Source organism: Lycium barbarum, chromosome 2 (genome assembly GCF_019175385.1).
Source record: "Lycium barbarum isolate Lr01 chromosome 2, ASM1917538v2, whole genome shotgun sequence".
Taxonomy (NCBI): domain Eukaryota; kingdom Viridiplantae; phylum Streptophyta; class Magnoliopsida; order Solanales; family Solanaceae; genus Lycium; species Lycium barbarum.
Window position 1 is genome coordinate 142,688,043 of NC_083338.1, and position 7,038 is coordinate 142,695,080.

The 7,038-nt window shown below is 33.4% G+C and overlaps 1 pseudogene; it reads right to left on the bottom strand.

Moving 5' to 3' along the window:
- Positions 1 to 1,783: 1,783 nt before the first annotated feature.
- LOC132624168 (L10-interacting MYB domain-containing protein-like) lies at positions 1,784 to 4,320 on the bottom strand (annotated as a pseudogene).
- Between the last annotated feature and the right edge of the window lie 2,718 nt (positions 4,321 to 7,038).

Genomic DNA, 7,038 nt, shown 5'->3' on the forward strand with positions numbered 1-7,038 from the left:
TTCTCCTACATCTTCGACATCTACATTGTTAGCTCTTGAAGTTGTGCCAATATCATTAGAATCAACCGATGGAATATAGCGCTCATTCTCGGCTGTTTGGAATGCATCATCCACATTGCATTTCTTTCTAATCTAATTGTGAATGGCCATAGTAGCAAGTACGATGTCCCTTTGTGTGTTAATGTGATAGTATGGCATGTCTCTCAAAATAGACCATCTTGCTTTCCAAACGCCAAATGTGCGCTCTACTACATTTCTACAAGAAGAATGTAAATAGTTAAATTTCTCAATGCGTCCTCTTGGCTCTCGCAATTGTCGAGTTGCACCGCGGCGAAATTCAGCTAGGTGATATCTTGCATTATTTCCTTTGTATGGAGCCATGTATCCTTTCATGTGTGAATATCCTGTATCAACTAGATAATATTTGTTTCCGCGTGGATGTGGAAAGTTGAGTTCTTCTCTACGAAGGGCCTCAACAAATATACGACTATCGTGAGCTGCTCCTTCCCACCCAGCCCATGCAAATGTAAAACACATATTAAAATCAACAACGACGAGAATATTCTGAGTCGGATAACCTTTACGTCCAATATATGGTATCACTTGACCTTGCGGTAATCTAGCTTTAAAATGTGTGCCATCAATTGCTCCAATACAGTCCTACAAAAAGTGAATGTAAAATAAGAAACTTGGGATCCATTTTTTTCTCGTTGAATTCTAAGGGGCAAGAAACTATCATAAAACTTTTGTTATATAAGGGTAGTAAAGATACAATGCAGAATAACAAATTATCATAAACGGGTTACTTACTTTAAAGAAAGGGAGATATCTTTGTTTACCTGGCTTGTGAGCATCGCAACCATCATTATAATTTGGATGTGGTTGAATGATATCTCTTGCAAGCTTACAAACGGCCTTTAAAACACTATGAAAGTGTCTATGAATTGTCTCTCCAGAATGTTGAAAGATATCTTGTATCATTCGATTTCCAACTCCATGTGCACAAGTCATCAAGAATATGCCTAACATTTCATGTATAGACATTCCACGAGTGGGTTTAAGCCCATATTTATCAGTTAGATCATTGGATAGATCAATGAACACCGCCTTCTTCAGTCGGAAAATTTCATAACAACGAGTCTCATTTCCTCGTAATATCTCTTGAATAAACTCATTTCCAGAGCGCATTGATGTACGACAAGGTTCTTTGCATAGGTATTTTTCACAATACATCAAAATGTATTTACCTGTTATATGACATAAAGCCATCCCCTCCTTCTCATCTTGCTCTCTCCGAATCTCTTCTAGTTCTTGATCTTCATCATCTAACAAATCACTTAAATGAGGAGATACCACATTGCTAATATCCCAACTCTCCATTTAACTGAAAATGGAAATGACTCAAATTAGTAAAGAATGAAAGTTTTTCCAACAACCCAATTTCAAGATTTTTTAGAAACTCCATCGTTTCAATGCACTTATATCTATCTTCGGAAAATCACATTGTAAATCTCAAATTACTATTCCATCAAAGAAAAACAACCACATCAAAACATAAAGTTCCCACATTCATTAAAGCCAACACAACAACAATAACCATTAGGTCTAAGGATACAACCACAACGTCAACATAACATTAACAATACATAAAGTTTACACGTACAACCATAAGATTTAGGGATACAACCGCAATGTCTAAACAAGAAGCAATAAGTAAAGTTTACACGCACAACCATAATGTTCAAACATTAAACAATAAAAACATTTAACCATAGCCACGCAATCAGCCCATTTTCTCAAGGTGTAACTGATAGTTATACTCCAACCAAGATTTCCGAGGTTCATCAGTTTCCATCTTAAGAAACAGTTGACGTACATCCTTCTTAAGAAACATATTGCAAACATAGTTGTACTTTCCACTCCCAGCAGGAATATCAGAAATTTTTTCCAACATATTCATACACTTATCGATGACGGGATCATCTATCGAAGGAGATGTAGCAGTGCTTTTACTAGACATAAACTCCACTAGAGAGTGTATATCCTCTCTCATTGATGCCACACTAGATTTTGCCTTGTTTTTTTTGACTTGATTGCTAGTGCCAGTATCATCAATTGAACCTCGTCTTTTAAGTGACGGCTTAGGAAACATAATAGAATCCACATTCTGTATATCATCACTTTCATCATTCCCTTCATCACTAGGATTGATAAAGTGTTCTTTGTCATAGCCACCAATATTATTTGTTCCTTCTTCATCAAGATCTACTCCAATGCCAGACATTTGTTCTTGATTCGCTGCACGTGCTTTCTCCAGTAGCAACAATATCAGAAAACAACACATCATAGCGATACCATATAAGTGAAAGATCTATTTTCCCGAACTTATTGTATCGATCATCCTCCTGTAACAAAAAAAAATCAAAACTACTTTAAACTAACCAAGAAATTTATCAATGAAAGAAAAAAGAAAGACATATAGAAAAATGTGAGAGACGTACCTTAATTTTTCGCTCCCACCAATCATCATCTGCCATAATTGTATTTTTCGTGGCATCCCATCCTAAACCTGTCTCCCCTCTCATCAACTTCTTAAAAAGAATCCAATCTTTTTTCATGTTATCCCAATGATTTTTCATTTGTTTTTTTTATCATAGTTTCTTCTCGTGGCTGTATTGAATTCTTCAACAACATTATTCCATCCATCTCTATTTAAATGAGTGTGTGGTATACGTCCTTGTCTAATCTCATTTTCACACAAATCTATAAATTTAATGTTGGCATCATCATCCCACTTAGCATTACTTCGTGCTTTACTAGTTTCCGGCGTGATTGAATGTAAACAATCTGAAGAAAGGAGAAATAAACGTTCATGAACTCTGCAACATCATAATGTTGGCAGCCCAATAACTAAACACACAACCACAATTCCCTAGTCACAACTTTTTGTACACATACCAAAATAGAGAGATAATAAAGAAGAAGTGGAAGCAGCAGCAGTCGCAGCCACAGCAGCAGCAGCAACCTTGTTTATGCATGATACGAATTACGAATATCAACAATTACAGAGCATTTGGATGCAGTTTCTTTTGCTTAAATGAGAAAAGCAAGTACTAAAATGAAAATGAAATAGTCCTAACTAATTTATTGTATTTTTTGGTGCATCTGGAAAGAAACGACCAGAAGATGTTTAGATGGTATCACAACTCCTATTCATGTCCTCAAAACCAAGAGTTTCAAACCAAGCACATGTAACTAGTTGTGAAATTTTTTAGACTGTATCTGCTCTCTAGTGTTAGTGTAAGCTGTTGTAGATGAGCAGATACATCTTTATATTGTAATTTTTGCTATGCATCTACTTGATGCCTTTTGAATGAAATCTTTTACTTCATCGAAAAAAAAGGAACCATCCTAACAAATTTCTTTCCCATGCTCAAAGCATAGACTCATCTCCCTTATAGGAGTAATTACCTTATCCTATGCTAACCTCAACTCATTTATTTCCGCATATGTTACATGAACTCAAAAACTAGTACAGTAGATCTATGTACACTTACACGTGTATGTAGGTCTTTTATTGTATTTTGCATTGTTGTTAAAAAGCACTTACACTGCAGTCATATTTGTTTGAAAATGCTTTAACACAAATGAAGATAAAGGTAAAGTAGAGTTTTATCCATATTGCATTTAAAGATGACAAGAGAAATACTTCAAAGAATTTTCTATACAGTTATACAATTAAAGCCTCTTATGATCTTGGCTTCCAAGGAAAATCAGATCATCCTACAATATCACTTCACAAACAACACTTGGCAGACAACAGATTATAAACTTCCCCTATCACTTAGACTCAGTTTACTTTTGTAATATATAAATGGGGAAAAAGATTAAAATAGGGAGAAGTCAACTTCAAGAAGTAGTACAACTTGAAGATCAGAAAATTAAACAACAACTATCACTTAAGCATCTTAATCACATAGGCAATCTAATGCATCAAAATCAGAGACCATAGGTTAAATTAAAGGGCAGAAACTTGAAAAATAAACTAAGGTTTTGCTCTACTCACTTATTTCCTTTGATTTTGAACCATGCCTCAGCACAATGCCTATGTGGAGCAGCCAAATCATCTTTACAGGAACATCCTAATTCAATGGCAACACCAGATTCAGGAGTACCAGAACTCAACAAACTCAAACGACAAATCCTACAATCTCTTTCAATAATTTTCTCAACATGCAACTTTGTTTCACCATTACCATTTTCTAAGTCTACTGATCTATCAGACTCAACTACAGATGAAACTCTTCTAGACTCCACCATAGCTTCACCAATCTCAGACTCAGTAGCACAAGTAAAACTATAATACAATATTGAATCACCTTCGACAATAATTTCAATCCGTAATATCCACGATAATCAAACAATTACTTCAAAAGTGCATTAACAAAGGTCGATTTCAAACAAAATTGTTCAAGCAATGCTACACACGAAGCAAATCAAAAATGAAAGGTACGAAAACACAATATCTCAGCAACAGAAGAAGCAATTTCTTCGAAACCAACGAACTTAGATATGAAAATGAAAACACAAAATCAGTGATTTACAACGAGCTTATCATCACTGATTCTACTGAGAGTTTCAGCGTAGAAAAAACACAAGTATGCAGAAAAAATCCACATGTAAGATGAAATAAAGCTAAATTACAATTTGTAGAGCAAAATCAAAGAATAAGGAAGAAGAATACCTTAGATCAGTAGAAACTTGAAGAACTCAAGCGATTTTCAACATTGATTTTAGATTTACAACCTTACATTTTTTAAGAACTCAGCGATTTGGGGAAATTTTAGAGAGAGAAAGAGAGTGAGTGTGGGAGTGAAGAAAGTTCTGGGTTTGGAGGCTGCTTTATTGTAGAAGATGATGAACAAGGATCGTGGAGGTTGCGTTATTGTAGAGGAAATGAGGAATAGATCGTGAATTTTAGGGCTTTAGTTGAGAGGGTACTTTGGGAATTAAAATAAAATATAAGGGATATAAAAGTAATTTCCATGGTCAACGAAAATGGCTTTAAGCCCTCCAAAAAAAAAGTTAGGATTCCCAACTTTTCATTTTTGGGTGACTTTAAGCACTTTATGGCTTAAATTTAGCATTTTAAGTTGATAGCCAAACACTACAATAAGCTAAAAAGGGCTTATAAGCCCATCCAAACGGGCTCATAAAAATGTATCATTCTTGTATATACTTACTAAATATACATATATGTTACATATTTTGGGATATTTCTTACTAAATATACTCATATTATACATGTTTTGGGATATTTAAATGGCGACTTTTTTAATTGCCACTAAAAAGCCTGATTTTTCTGTAGTAGCCCTTTAGTGGCGACATTTTGTAGCGACTTAATCGCCACAAAAAAGTGTTTTTTTTTTTAAAGTGCCTGGGCTGTTGGGCCGGTCGGCCATTTTTTGGCATTAATTTGAGCCGACTGGACTCCTGGTAGGATTAAGCCCAAATAGTGATTAAGGCCTCATTTGTTTTCATTAAGATTAAGACGTCTAAATCTAAATACACATCTGAATATTAAGATGTGCATTAAGATTAAGACATCTAAATTTGAATACACATCTGAATATTAAGATGTTGTCTCTAGTTCTGAACACTGAATGATTAAGACTGGTTGTTTTCAATACCTAAATGTGCATAATTTATCTTTTTAAACATAATCCGTATAATAGTCAAATAAAATTTAGAATCAAACATTATATCAATAATTTTTTTTATAAAAAATCTCATTTCAGCAAAATAAATTTATTTTTTGATAGAAAATAATGCTAATGATTGATGCATATAAAAGTAACAAAATAGAGATAAATAAAAATATTAAATGTTTATTGTTTAATCTCATCTTTAGCCAGCAAAATCGTTTTGTCGAAGTTAATATAAACCCAAAAGACCATAACCCATTATCAAGAAATTTGATTTTGTTATTACAGTTTCAAGAATAGGTTTATAGCATATAACGATTTTTATTTTTTAATTTTTTATAGCATATAACGATTTGTTTGTCCTAATTTTTTTTTTTACAGCAAACCAAGTTACCTTCTTCAAAAATTTATTTTTACAGCAAATGATTTTGCTGTTACATATAATTTCAAGAATAGGATTATAGCACATAACGATTTGCTCCCTTCTTTGCGTAATATTTGTGGCAATAAAGAGTTCTTGATAAACATCAATATACCCAAGAATATTGTGAATGTCAGAAGTAGTAGACAAAATACTTGTAAAGATTATGAAAACTTATCAGTTCAAGAGGAAAAAATTAGCATCTGGTTGAGAAAGAAAACCTTTGTCGAGAATAGAAGCGGGGAGGCGTGAAAGCTTTTGTGAAATAAATTATGGGAAATCTACATGCTATAGCTAACATTAGACCTTATTTTTATCTAATAACTATACTTTAATTAATTTACACCTTATAGCTAAAAAATGTATATCAATTACACTCCAGGACTAAAACATACAAAATAGGTTAAAATAAAAAATCAACCTTGTATCCACATTTTTCTCTCTCCTTCCTCCCTTCTCCCTCCCTTCTGTTCCCAAAATTAAATCATTTGCAAGGCATAACAACAGAAGATCGGAAAGAAAAAAAAAAGACAATTTTTTTTGCTTGAGAAGAAGTGACGACACAAAAGCAGGTTATTCATTGCTCTTACACTCTTCTTCTTGTTGCAATTGTCAATGTGAAAATCTTTTACTACTTGTTGTTACAATTGTGAATGGAAAAAAGCGTCTTCAATATGTTTGATAAAATGTCTCAATCAGACCTTTGAGAATATTAAGTGAAAATGAATAACAAAACTGTGGGTATTTACAATCCTTAAAGCACACACCATAAATTGAATAAAGTTCACAAACTATTTCACACAAATGGTGCCTGTAGAATTACACCTTGACGTTGATGGAGTATAAAAGTTGATTGAGCTTTTTTTTTTTTTTTTTTTTTTATTTTATTTCAAATTGGAGTGTATACATATA